Source organism: Zonotrichia albicollis, chromosome Z (assembly GCF_047830755.1).
Source record: "Zonotrichia albicollis isolate bZonAlb1 chromosome Z, bZonAlb1.hap1, whole genome shotgun sequence".
Taxonomy (NCBI): domain Eukaryota; kingdom Metazoa; phylum Chordata; class Aves; order Passeriformes; family Passerellidae; genus Zonotrichia; species Zonotrichia albicollis.
In genome coordinates, this window is record NC_133860.1 from 43,878,751 (window position 1) to 43,891,625 (window position 12,875).

General features: G+C 37.7%; 1 protein-coding gene across 3 annotated transcripts in view; it reads left to right on the plus strand.

Annotated features, from left to right (window-relative positions):
- Positions 1-683: 683 nt before the first annotated feature.
- The window catches only part of ZNF366 (zinc finger protein 366), a 36,682-nt gene continuing 24,490 nt past the window's right edge, over positions 684-12,875 (plus strand). Inside the window, exons 1-2 of one of the 3 annotated variants that reach the window (XM_026794327.2) lie at positions 684-823; positions 1,955-2,113. The gene's annotated coding sequence lies outside the window, so the exon portion shown is untranslated. Of the gene's footprint in view, positions 824-1,954; positions 2,114-12,496; positions 12,577-12,875 lie in introns of all 3 variants that reach the window. The other 2 variants (XM_074532399.1, XM_005488285.4) reach the window with 2 other exon arrangements.

Here is a 12,875-nt window from a genome sequence, read left to right on the forward strand (position 1 = left end):
TAAAATCTGTTCTAGAACATAGTACATTGGTTCTGTTTGGTTAAATCAGTATGCCTTCTATAATGCCATTCTTTGAGATCAATTACTCATTATTGCACTGCCAGTATCAAGCTATGATCCTTGCCTTTTTTCTGACCCCTTTCATCACCCTTCTTTTTCCCCCACAGTGTTCTATAAATAGCCAATGTGCTATTTTCTTGTGATCACTCTAAACAGGGGTTTTAGGTATTTTTTTACCTATATCACCATGGAAACAAGATCTGTGTATACATCTATGATTAGTCTTTCTCTAGACTAAAAGCCTTCATTATCAATGCAAGCTTAAAGCTAATTGTTCTGCATAAGATATGGGTGTCTTATTCCTACCTACTACTTCGGAAATTAATTTCATGTAGTTGCACATAACAAGCTGTAAAGAAGGTTTTATGAAGCCAATAATGCAGATATAATACTTGGGGAATTCCTTTTGGATTGGATATATTTATTTTTCCAAACATTTTGTTTGAGAGAAAACGAGATTGCTATCTGCTGTTTCCTTATTTTTTTGCAGGAAAGCAAAGGGTTGTTGACTTCCTCTCCCCTCCCTTCCTTCCTTCTTTCTGAAGGTACTGTACTCATCTGAAAAAAAAAAAAGAGAACGAAATGATTGTTCCTGTTCTCCTTCTTAAGTCATTTGAAACATTGTCACTGCTAGTTTTCTAAGTTTACTGCAATCTCTGCATGGGGAGGGGTGGGTAGGGAGACAGCGGGAGAGAGAGACAGATATTACAAACATCAGAGCAGGTAGTGTTTAGGGCAAGACTCCTTCTACCTTCAACAACTGGTAAGTTAAGTAAAATGCTTTTATGGTTAACTCTTTAAAAGTTATATATATATATATATATATATATATATATATATATATATATATATATATATATATATATATATGTGTTAGTATTAAGAAAAGGAGTTAATTAGATACACATTTAAACGATAAAATAATAACCATATGCATTAATAAGCAGTCTATTTACGCTAGAGATACCTATAGTATGGTTTTTAGATACTGGTGCTATTAACATATGGTTTAGTCTATGCAGATAGGAAAGTATTTTCCAAAGAGGCTGATAATATTCATAATATAATCTCCTGTGGATTTTGCGTATATAAGTCCTGCTGCGAGAATCGTGTTACAGGCTTCACTAACTTTATCCCAATGGTTTCAGCAAGATTCACTGGGCCATTGCTAAAATATAGAGAGGAGCTGTGTCATATGGGGATCAATGTATTTCATTTATCATCTGCCAGTACTGAAGTCTGCTCCAACACACCAACCTGTGCTATACTGAGAGAAGAATTACTGGGGCTGGTTTTGCTTCCTTCAAACTGCATTGTGTTTAGGACTACACATGTTTATCTCTCCTCATCTGTGTATATGATCAGTCTAGGAACAATGGCATTTCGGAGGTGGTAAGATGGTTCCTGGATCTCACTTGGAAAAAAACAAAACAAAAGTTCATGTTGTGCAGTACATAACAGCACTGAGGCTGAACACCAACATCAGTAATAGGATGGACTCAATTGTATATCTGTTCACAACTTTTTAGACATCAGTTATGTTTTTCATATTGATCATAAATGTATCAGAATCATTAGAATTTTCATGTGAAATGGGTGACTGAATGCAAGAGTATGTTTCAAATAGTGTGTGAGAAAAATCCCCCCCTGAACTCTTTCATATGAGCAGAATGCAGAGGTGGGGCAAGAAATAGGAGAGGTGTCCATTTCTTTGCAAAAGGACAATTTGCTCATCTTATGATTGTTTCTTCAAGCTTCTGCTCTCCGAAGTGCAGGGTCCTCTGAAGGGCAGAATGCCCAGAGCCCAGACAGGGAGGCTACAAACAGTGGGCAGATACTGCAGAGGGCTGTCAGGCAGCTCCAGCTGCCCTGCTCCAAATTCTGCTCCTGACAGGGTACCTGGGCTGCGCTTCCACCCTGGGACAGCCTCCTGCTCCCAGCCCTCCCTGAGAAAACTAGTGGAAAGGACTTTCTGCCTTCCTCTATCTGGCGTCTTTCTCCAGGTTTTTCCATAAGGAGGAATGATCTACCAGAAATTCAGCCCAGTTTCTGGGTAAGTTGTAGATTTCTTTTGCTTTGGGAGCAGCCAAAGGGGGCTTTGCCAAAGGAGATGGAAATAACTTTTTTCTTGAGCTCCTTAGCCTAATGCTGCCACTCAGACTAGTTAGGTACGAGTTAATTGTTTATTTGGTTATACTTAAGTCACAAAAAATTTGTTATCTGCTAATAACAAATGTGTGCCAGGTCTTGACATGAGAACCATCTGCCACATTTTCCCCTTGAGATATCTGGGTTTATTTTTATGTGAATATATACTGATTCAAATTAAAGGCATGATTTGGACAGCTATTTTGACATGTCAAACACCTGGAATTCCAGTTTTTACATCAAGTGAGGAGACTTCCAAACACACACAGAAAATTACATAAGCTCTATGTTTGTGGCAGTATTTTGTTCAAATTGCAGGGTATTAGTCCGGATTGCAATCACTTTTAAATTTTTGGTCTGGTTGGTTCAAAAGTTAATTTTGCCATGTAAGTAAAACTAAGCTGCAGCCTTTAGGTCCAGGTTTTCTTGCTAAAGATGATAAACATTTGTGTTTTCTTGATTTAGATCATATATACAATAAATCCTTTCTCTGAGAGATCATCTGAAATACATAAATATGAACAAATCTGTTCAAATCATAGTAGGTGAACAAAAGGAGTACCTACTGTTTTAAAACCCAGTCCCAAATAATAAGCACAGAGAAACCTTTTTAAAAGGAATGCTAAGTAATTTGACAGTAAAAAACAGACTTGAATTTTGAATTTCATTCTTATATTTTACCTATTAGGTTTATTTTCCTTTTAAAAATACATTTTTGCAATCCTTTTGAGTTTATTTATTTTTACGTTGTATAATTCATTGCCAGAACCACTGTAACATGATTTAGTACAACAGTCTAATATCTTTCCTAAGGTGTCAGAAAGGTGATTTTTGGCCGACAGGTTATTCCTACGTCACTGAGATATGTACAGCAGAGAAAGGTAGAGTCTGAGTCTGTATTGGCTGCAGATTAGCTACTGGTTTATGGCACAAATTAAATATTTGTGTAATGAATTTTCAGTTATTCACCCCAATGTTTGTAAGAGACGGGACTGTTAATGGTTAATAAATCAACTCTTAAAATTATAAGCCAATAATAAAAAGAAACAATTTGTGTTTATTTTGCTTAAAAGTCTTTCTGCTTCTACTCATAATAGCCATATTTATTTATGTAACATAAGTAAATGATAAGTCAGTGTATGTATATTTCCTCAGAGAATTATTTCAAGCTATTATTTCCATTTGATGTGTTCTCAATTATAATGAAATAAAATTCAGCAGATTATTGCTTTTGTTTGGAAATAGAAAAATAAACCTATACCAGTAACGGCTGAGAGGCTACAGAAACAATTTGTAGCCGGTGGAAATCCCAAGTTAACAGGTCAGGTTCAAAAAGCATAGAAGCTAAGACATGTCTTTCTGTAAATATCATTGCCTTTTTATATTTAATACCAGCTTCTTTAATGGTGTAAACTATTGAGACTTTTTGGATGCAGAATAGTAGCACTGAGTTACATTCCAGATAAATTTTGACATGCCTAATGTACATTTTTGGCCAGGAGATAATTTGAAGCTCTGAATCTCAAGGTGGTTTTCTGTTTGTTTGTTTGTTTGTTTGTTTGTGTATGGGTTTTTTTGTTGTTGTTGTTTTGTTTTTTAAATTGTTTTTCATTCTCAGAAAAAAGCACACCACGAGAGCCTTGTTTTAGGACTATCTGGGTGCCAAGCAGAAAGTGATGGTTTGAAAGACACGATGTGCATCTCACAGAGAAATGTAGTGTCATGTCTTTAAGGTGCTGTTCCTAGTAGTGCCAGAGAGATACACAGGATTTAGAACATGATAAGCATGAGGCAATGAATCATGGAAGCAAGCCAATTCAAGCCCCATACACTGAGACAGAAGAGTATGGATTTCAGACAGAATTTATATTGTTTTCAATCTTTGAAATGGCAAAGACTCAGTGGTGCAGAAAAGTTTCTGAGTGGACTGCTCCACTCTGCTGGACATGTTAGCAGAATCTCATCATAAGAAACAAAAGCAGTAAAGGCTGCATAAGGTAATGGGGATTTTCTGTGGCTGTGCTGAAAGGACACAAATCAATGGTGTGTAAGGCAACATCTTTTATTAGCTGATAAGAAATGATCCATGGCTTTTGAGCACCAATGCATGTTCTTTGGTACCAATGATCCAATCAAACAGCTCATCAAACAGACCTTGTAAGTGCTGTGAGACAGCTACAGATTGTTGTCAAGTTATTAATTTCCTTGATGGATTAATTTTATAACCCAGCAAATTTTTAAAAATAAACCACCTATTAAAACAAAATAGTTACTTTCTTCTTATGACCAGTAATTTTCCATGATCTAGCTTACGATCTCATAAGATCACTAAAAAGAAAGGAATGTCATCTTGGAGAAAAAAGAATTATAGAGACACAAATAATGCAAGCTTTTGCAAAGAAAGAAACAAATCCGGGGGAAAAAAAAGAGATGGCCTTATTTTTGCTGAAAATTTGCTATTCTGAAATTGAGACTGCAGCTTTCCATTGCTGTAAAAACGCAGTGGCATTTTATAAATGACATTCAGATTTTTATCCAGTGAAGAGGCCTAAGTTACTCCTCAGCAATTATTTAAAACATGCATTGAGTTGCATGCTGGGTGTGTATTTTTTGTTTGTATCTACCTGACAGGGACTGATCCTTCTTGCTTGACTTCTAAAATACTAATGATACAGTAAAAAATATTACTTAATGTTTGGTTTAGATCCTTCCAAGTGTCAAAACGCTTTTGCTTGTTTCTGTAAAACTTTTTATACTTATTACTGTGCTCTTGATAAGTGAAGCACAGTATTTTCTTTCTCAACCAACAATTCTTAATGCACTGTAAAAACTGTAATGTCACTGGTAGTAATTAAGCTAAGTAATCATGGAGTAAAAGAAAATATTTTTGTGCTCTGGAGGTTATGAGAAGAAATTATGTGAATAATTGGTTTTTTTTCTTTTTACTTTCATTTCTAATTTCCTGCTTTTGATGTTAGAAAAAACCTGTTATTAATTATTTAAATGTAGGATAAAAATACCACCCTATTTTTAATTTCTCTTCCCTCTTCTACCATGAAAGCTAAAACCCTAACAGATTTTCCTTCTACTTTGTGGATATGCAGCAATTAAATTGATTAATTTGAAAGGAAAAGTCTTGAGTAAGAAGTGTATTTCCCAAAAACCTATTTTTCCCTTGTCAATTTTCAAAAAAGTAAACCTGGAAACACCCAGCTTTCATCTGCATACCATTAGAACCACTAGAATTCAGAGAACACTGAAAAATACAGAGTTGATGATTGGTTTAATTACTAAAAGTGATAGGTTAAAATGAGTCTCCTACACTGATAACACCACATTTTGCTGAAACAGGTAAAACTGATTTAAAATTGAAAGCAAGGCTGTGAGAAGGAGCACACATTTTTAGCTGTGCTTTTTGGATGATGCTGTAGCAGAAGTGATGTTAATACACAGCAAGACCCTCACAGTCCTCTGTCTGCAGGCCTGATGAAGAATAGACATCACCTAATTTCCCTGCATGGAAGAATCTTGGTCTTTCCACAACAGAGGACCAGATGTGGTGATTCTGGGAGAGAACCATGTGGCTTTGCCCCTTCCTGTTCTGACACCAGCCCCTCTGATAAGGCACAAGTGTTTTGGCTGGGAAGGATAAGATGATTTCTAGTCATTCTTTAAATTTGTTTGCTGCTATCGCTGGTTGTGAAAGAGCCAATTATACTTCAGTCTTCCCTTTTTAGGGTTGCAATGTAACTGTTAGACCCTCTTTGCAGTGATGAAAGACTTCCTGTTTCATGGCGGGGTCTGTGCTGGATATGCCACTTAAAACTTTTCAAATTGGAAAGAGTAAGAGGTAGACTTGCTCTTAACAACATGAAATACATGGGATCTAGAACAAATCAAAAAGTATCCCAGATGGATGTGTTGGAATGTAGCGAGTATTTCAGGTTTAGTTGTTTCTCTGTGCTGCTTTCTAGAGCATATAGTGTTTCAGCTTTGGTCTTTCAGCTCCAGATAAAAATTATTTGAGAGCATTATTTGAAAAGGCAGCATATGTCCTACAATACTTCCAGTTAGCATAATATTTTTCTACTTGTCTGCTTTTGCTGGAAAGTATTTAGAGTACATGTGTAATGAAAACAATACCAGGAGGTGGAAAGGGAAGGAATGACCTGCTTTTAGAGTATCTGTCAGCTTCTAAGAACCAGCAGAAGTTGTTTGAGGCATCTGGTAGACACAAGCCCACACTGCGTCAGTTCCTTAGTGCGGATTTCTGAAGCTGTGAAGACCATCCTGCATTTCTCCAAAACCAAGCCCTGTGATAGGGATTCCATAAAACTGCAGAAGACCTCCTCGAATAGCCACGTGGCAACAATTTGTTCATAGGTTCACCAGAAATTAAGCCCATCCACTTACAAATGAGAAGGAAAATATTTTTTTTCTATAGAACTACAGAGCAAGGAATCACAGCAGTATGAATGCTATATCAAACAGTTTTCCTGCACAATGCTGCACTCACAATGTGAAGTCATCCAGATTTCTGGAATAATTTTGTGTCTGTAGGCAACATTTTGTCAGGATGTCACAGAAAGAGTCACGTATATCAGAGGAATGGTGCTCACCAACTCCTCTTCCTCTGCCAGAAAAATGGAAGTACCAATCTTTCATTTCAAACATATTAATTAATTTTTTCACATCCCACAGAAAGTGAATCTCACTTAAACTTCAGACATGGGTAAGGAATGCAGTTGAATGGCTATCGCTGGATTCTGCAGAAATCATTAGTGATCAGGACTCAGAGTTTACCCTAATGACTTGCTGCAAGAATTTTGACTAGTTTGTTTCCTGCTAAAAAACAATGAAGAGGCTCCCACTGGAAGGCAATGAATCTGGTTAGGAGAGCGAGTCGTGACAGAATTCACTGGGTAATGTTCCCATGCTCAGACCAGAGCTTTACCTGCTATTTCTCCTAAAAGACTGCAATAATTGCTATTAATTTTTACATGTTTTCATATGTGATTTTTGTTTTTTCTGGGGAAAAGGTCCTGGATAGAATGACTCAGGATGGGGTTGTGGAGGTATGGGCAGGGATTGGTCATCACTCATGATGAAGGAAGGATTAATACTAGAGTGGTTTGGGAAATGTTCAGAATTTAAGGTTTCAAATTATGCTGATTTTCTTTTTACTTTTTTTTTTTTGGCAAAAAAGAATTGCTTATTTATTTGTGATTCTAGTCTCTGTTTCAGTATCTGCTGGTGACACTTGGCTAAGTCTGAGATGTCTTTCCCACTCAATATGCTACTTTATTGAATTCAGTAAAACTAGCACTTTAAATCTGTTTCAGTTTAAAATAATTAAACTCAAGAATTTTTTCCCATATTGACCAAAGAAATTTGTTTTCTAATTGATGAAAATTGTAGAAGCAAGATAGAATTTGTTTTGAATTTCAGGTTTTCTGTAGTTTTGGCAACAAACTAGTGCTTATTTTTAAAACTTTCTACAGTTAACAGAATCATTAAGAGCAAAACGCAGGATGTGTTTTGGGGATCAGCGAGGGAAAGAATTTCTGTTGTTCAGTCAAGGACAAGATTCAAGTTTGGCGACACAAGGGCAATGGCAGAGAGGAAGGTATCTTAAACTACTTCTTGCAGGTACTTCATATGATCAGACAAGAATGCCATTCTGTGCTGGAACTGAAGAAGTAAACACATTTCTCTTCAAAGTAAATAATTTTTTGAGAAAAGAACCCTCATTGAATAAAATTGTGAGATGTATGTGCAAGCAATAATTTTTCTGGACAATAAATACATATTCAGTGCAGTTTCAAAGCTTTAACAGAAGTTTTTTGCTCTGACAGTTTGGAAAGCAGAGCTCCCTAATCACAATGCAGATATATCAAAAGAAGTTCCTTCCAATGGTGCAGCAATTTGCCTTAAGAATCCTTTAAAATGCTTTCTTATTGATATGATTCCTATTTTTTTCTTGTTGGGTCTCAACAAAATACACACAGTGGTGTCCTAGGAACAGCACTGATATGTCTAATTCCTTTACTGTGTTTTCTGTTGTACTTAGGTTCAGAAGGAAACATCTAAGTCATTACTAAGCCAGCTTAATTACAAGTGAGTAATAGAGGCTAATAAGGATTAATCAGTCTTTACAGCCAAGCAGCTTTTCCAGCAAGAAATCTGCTCAGTCTTCAGCTGAAATAAAATGTATTCATCTTTTCTAAATGAATAGGAAAGCATTATCTGGTGATTACCTTTAATAACTGGACACTGATAAGTGTTTGGTAGCAGATATAAATCACATACACACACACACATACACACACATACAAATATATACTCACTTCTGTCACTTTGTGGGTGAAATCCTCTTCTTTCAGTTCTTGTAGGATAGAACATGTCTTACTGAAACACATGGTACCTACCACTTTAGCAACCTTCAGTTTCACTATGAGTTTTGAATTGTGTGAAACAAGGAATTGAGCACAAAAAAAATACAAAAAAGCAATGGTTCTGCTGAGGACTAATTATACTCTTCCACGTTTTAAAAAACCTAACCTTTACTTAAAACTTAATCTGTTTCGGAAACTTTTTACAAAATCTCTTCCATACAATCCTCTAATCCCTTGGCCCTTTTCCAATCATGCGTACACATTTTATCTCGTCCTTTCTTTTTTGAGGTACATGTGCCACTCATAAAGTGCCATTAACTGCTGATGGGGGAGCCAGCTGACTGGCTTGAAGAACCAAGCTGAAGGTGGCCCTTAGCTACCCTTTAAGACAACAAAGAGATGGGAGGAGAACAGACCATCTCTCTGGCCTCCATATAGGTGATAAGGACACAGGGATTACAGTAGGAAGGAAAGCTCAGTGTATTTCCCTTTTAAAGGTCATGAGTGCCAGTGAAAGGTTTGCCTTCAAAATAAAAGCTCAAATAGGACAGCATGAGGGTTATGGAAGGCCATGCTTTTTTGATCATTCTAATTTTGGATGTTCTTCATAGCTCTGTTATTTTTCTTAACAGCCCAAACCCTCTCTGTTCTGTTTATAGTGTTTAATGATTGTGCATTGTTGGTGGAAAGATTATATCCAAAGTGTTCTTTAAGGACTCCACACTCTGTCAAACATTACTATTTTGCTACAAAACCCTTCCTAATATTCATATTATTCATTTGTTCTTTTTGTTCACCCTGTCTCTTTTTATATCTGTATGGAGAGAAAAAAACCCTAAAGCCACACGGACATGATTTGGTGATTTTCCAGAGGAAAAAGTATTTAATACATAGGATTTCCACAATGCCAAAAATGCATCATTTTAATTTGCATTGGCAGATATGGGATAGACAGGAAACAGGGATGGAGTGATAGGACTTCTATAAACAGTGATTAAAGTGACTCCACATACTTTATAAAGGCAGGGACATATCCATGGTTACAGTCTACATCATAAAATCGCCTTACCCACTTAAGAAAAGGAAGAAATTTGTCTAATTGTCATCACCTCAAAGCATCCAAATCTTGTTCTCAGCTACACCCCAGATATTCCATAATTATTTCAGTGTAACACAGATGATGTCAGAGAGAGAATTAAGTAGGCTGCTTAGGAAGAGAGCTGTTTAATTGAGTAATTAATTGAGCTGGTCAATCCATCATTAACTCCAATGCCTAGCGAGGGCAGGATCAAATTGCATTTCCACCCTGTCTTCTGGCACCAATTTGCACGTTTGAAACTCTTCTACTACTACATGTGCTGCAAATATCTCCATTATGGCAAACCTGATCTTGTCAGCCCTGAGCTTTGAGCAGGGTTTGAAAACTCAGGATACCCATGCCCAAATACTCTCAGGAACCAAGTCCTGTAAGAATACTTACATGCAACGGAATATACACTGACAACAAAATTTAGGGAAAAATACAACAGGCACAAGACAGCAGATCGATTAATTTCCCTCCCATGGTGTTTGGACCTACATCTGTAACCTCTTAGGGGAAGTGCCCTGCCTAAAGCCTGTGTTGGTCTCTCTGGTCTCCTTCGGCTGGAGCTGGGCCTTTAGGCTAATAAAAGTGCAAGTGCCAAGGGGCAGGGAGCAGAGGGAAGGGAATCAGATGTGATTGTTAGGGGCTGCAGACTCCTACCCTCTGGAGTCTAGACTCCTCCCGGGTGTAACCTCAGGTTACAATCTGTTTGCGGGAAGTTTTTAAAGATGCCTGAAGATCAGGCTGGAAAGTTGACATAACGTGCCTTCCTGTTTCTTGTATTCTTCCCAAGACCAGTGTCTTGGGCTAGCTACACGGCTGACATGCCTGGTTTTACATCGCCCTGTGCCTCACCAGAAGCTCTGTTTCCCCTGAGCTAGGCTTAGCCGGTTTTTGTGGAGGAGGCCCGAAAGGCGAGCGGCCCGGCCGGAGCGCGCCGCGCTGAGGGAGGGGAAGGGGCGGGCCTGCACTGCGGGCCCGGGGCCTGGTCGGGAGCCGCTGCTCCTGCTGCCCTACGCTCCAGGGCAGCTTCGAATTCCATGGCAGTACCAGCAAATCAGGCAGACGCAGGTGCTCAGCTGAGGACGTAAAATATCTTGGTCCGTTTACACACTTTAAGACCATATAATTTGCTGTGCCTTGCAGGCTCCCATCATGTGTGGCTGTGGTTTGGGGTGACTTAGTGTAAACAGGTATTACTTCAGAGTCTGTTGACTTAACATTAATTTCATTATGCAGGCAGCCTCTGTGTTGCTGATCATGCTGATCATGTGTTTCATTATGCAGGTTGCCTCTGTGTTCTGTTTTAGCAAACAGAATAGAGAAATAGAGAGGGAATGAACACCAGGTGGAATACAGAAATGAAGAGGGAGGAGAAGGACTAAGAAAACTCATGAAGAGGAAGAAAAGAAAAAAAAAAAAGAAGGATAAGAAAAAGAAAAATAAAGATCCAAACCAGCACTCCAAACTATACTCAAAAAACGACTTTGTTAATGACCTGAAATGACTAGAGAGGTCCACAGGGCTAAGTAGTGCTAGAGGCACTGCCCGTAAGCCCCTGCGGTGGATGGTCTGTGGGTGACCCAGACATACTGCTCTGTCACCCTCACCCACACCCTTGTTAGGTGGCAGAAGGGTAGAGAAAATGGTAACAAAGGTGTCTCTAGAAGAAGGACAGAGCACACATAAAAGCAGCAAGAGGGATAGCAAACCATTTTGCTAAACTGACAACTAAGCACTCATACATGAGAGAAGAAATAGATCTGCAGCTACCTCACTACAGCATCTGTCAACTTAGTTTTGGTTTAAATTGAATCAATGCAATCATGGAACACAAATTATGCCATAAACCCTATAAACACATCTGATGCCACAAACAGTACCCCAGCTTTGGCAGGCTGTGTGGTGGGACTGCTCCAGACTTTCAGCAGAGGAAATCTGAAAATCTTGTTTCATACTTTCAGTAATTATTAAAGTAAAAATTATCTGTAAGTTATGAAAAAATGAATGTGTATAATTTTGATATTGTTTTAAGGCATTTCCTCTATTAGAATGAATACCAAAGTAACTATACTCCCGTGAAAGTGCTCATAGTGTCTTGCTCACTGAAAATGAATACAAACAATGAAATAAGTGAATACAAGTTACACACAAATCCATTATGATTTCAAAGACAGTGCAGGCAAATGGGTATGTTCAACTTCTGCATTTCTCAGCTAATATACAAAAAAATTATGCAAGTTAAAATATTAAAATTTGGCAGAAGCAATGACAGTGCAGGGAGACTTTCTACTGCACAGTTTCCTGTGAGAAGACCCATTTCTTTGTATTGGTGGCACCTCCCAGACAATATCAATGGAGCTATGCTGGATAGGAGGCCCTTAGACCAGAAGGCATATCTAAAATGACTTATCTTCAAACTAGAAGCTAGGATGATACCAAAATAGCAAATGAAGGAGAAAAAATTAATAAATAAGATGTCCTTGACAGTTCATTTCTTGTTGTATCTGTTTTCTGTGTCAGGTCAAGCTGTCAGATTTTTAATCAACTAACATCCTTTGATTTTCATTAAGCTTGTCTGCAGAGGTTGCCACCTGCTGACATATGTTCTGAAGATATAAGTATTTTTTTCATTTGTTTGAGGAATAGATGGGTTCCTATTTCATTGGGCAACAGAACCCATAACAAATAATAAGGCAAACTGTGAGAAGTACTTTCTGATGCCCTTGGAAGTCTTCCCGCAGGCCTTACTGAGGTCTGATTATGTCCTATGATGAATGACAGAGGTTATCACTTTTATTTTACAAAGCATTCACTGAGAAAAAAACCCTCACATTTGCTGATGGAAAGAAGAAGTTTTATCCTGAAGCCTACTACCAGCAGATGAAGGTAATTTCCCAGGGAGAAGTGAAAAGACAGTAATCTTCTTTGTACTATCATACTAATGTAGGAAAAAAAAACCTGATCTGGTCCACTTCTCATTTTCAGTCATTCCAGATCATTTTCATGAACAATTGCTTACTTATTTCCAATTCCAGTTCTATTAGTGATGATAATCCAAAAAAGGAAGAGAAATATATATGGCAGTGTCTTTATCTTGGTAGCACTCTCCATTTAAGCAGACATATCCCTTGTAAAAGGCATGAGACAAGAAACCTTATCTCCATAGACAATTAAGTTAATGGTCA